The sequence below is a fragment of the Artemia sp. Qi Xiang Cuo genome, chromosome 1 (assembly GCF_049724085.1).
Source record: "Artemia sp. Qi Xiang Cuo chromosome 1, ASM4972408v1, whole genome shotgun sequence".
NCBI classification, from domain to species: Eukaryota; Metazoa; Arthropoda; class Branchiopoda; order Anostraca; family Artemiidae; genus Artemia; species Artemia sp. Qi Xiang Cuo.
In genome coordinates, this window is record NC_142794.1 from 105191646 (window position 1) to 105192306 (window position 661).

The 661-nt window shown below is 33.6% G+C and overlaps 1 pseudogene across 1 annotated transcript in view; it reads right to left on the minus strand.

Annotated features, from left to right (window-relative positions):
- LOC148957060 (signal recognition particle receptor subunit alpha homolog) overlaps positions 1 to 661 on the minus strand; it is a 394596-nt pseudogene that overhangs the window by 38375 nt on the left and 355560 nt on the right. The gene's annotated exons all lie outside the window — the stretch shown is intronic.

Here is a 661-nt window from a genome sequence, read left to right on the forward strand (position 1 = left end):
TTTTTTAACTGAAAGTAAGGAGCGACATTAAAACTTAAAACGAACAGAAATTATTCCATATGTGAAAGGGGCTGTCCCCTCTTCAATGCCCCGCTCTTTACGCTAATTTTTTTTTTTGTTTTATATAGTAGAGTTGTAGAAGGGGAAAGATACGGAAAAAAATGGTCGAACCAGGAAAAAATTGGTACAGAAATTATTTTTGCACCACTGTATTTCGAAAAGAGAGCTCTACAACATATCAAAAATCTAAATCTCCATCCCGTTGCGAAATTCACTTTTTTTCACGTTTTTTGCGCCTATTTTTTAGATATTTCCAGAATCCGAGAATGAGGAACCGTGAAAAGAAAAGTAGTTTATTGATGGTTTCCCTTTTAAGAAACGATTGTTTTTGTGCTCTTTTATTAGACAGAAACATCACGTTTAATCATTTAATCCTTTTTTATGTTTTTTTTTTGTTTTTGTATGAAGTAAAAAAAAAAAAAAAATCAAGCGAGAAATGATCATACGGTATTTTTCGAAGAGGAGCACGAATTTTTGGTCCATTTTTCCTCACCTGAACAAATAGCCTACCAGCTTTCCAAATCCATTTCTTTTCTTACCGAGCTTGATTGGTGACGACATTTTCAACCAGCTGGAAAGTCCCTTCTGATATTCACTTTCT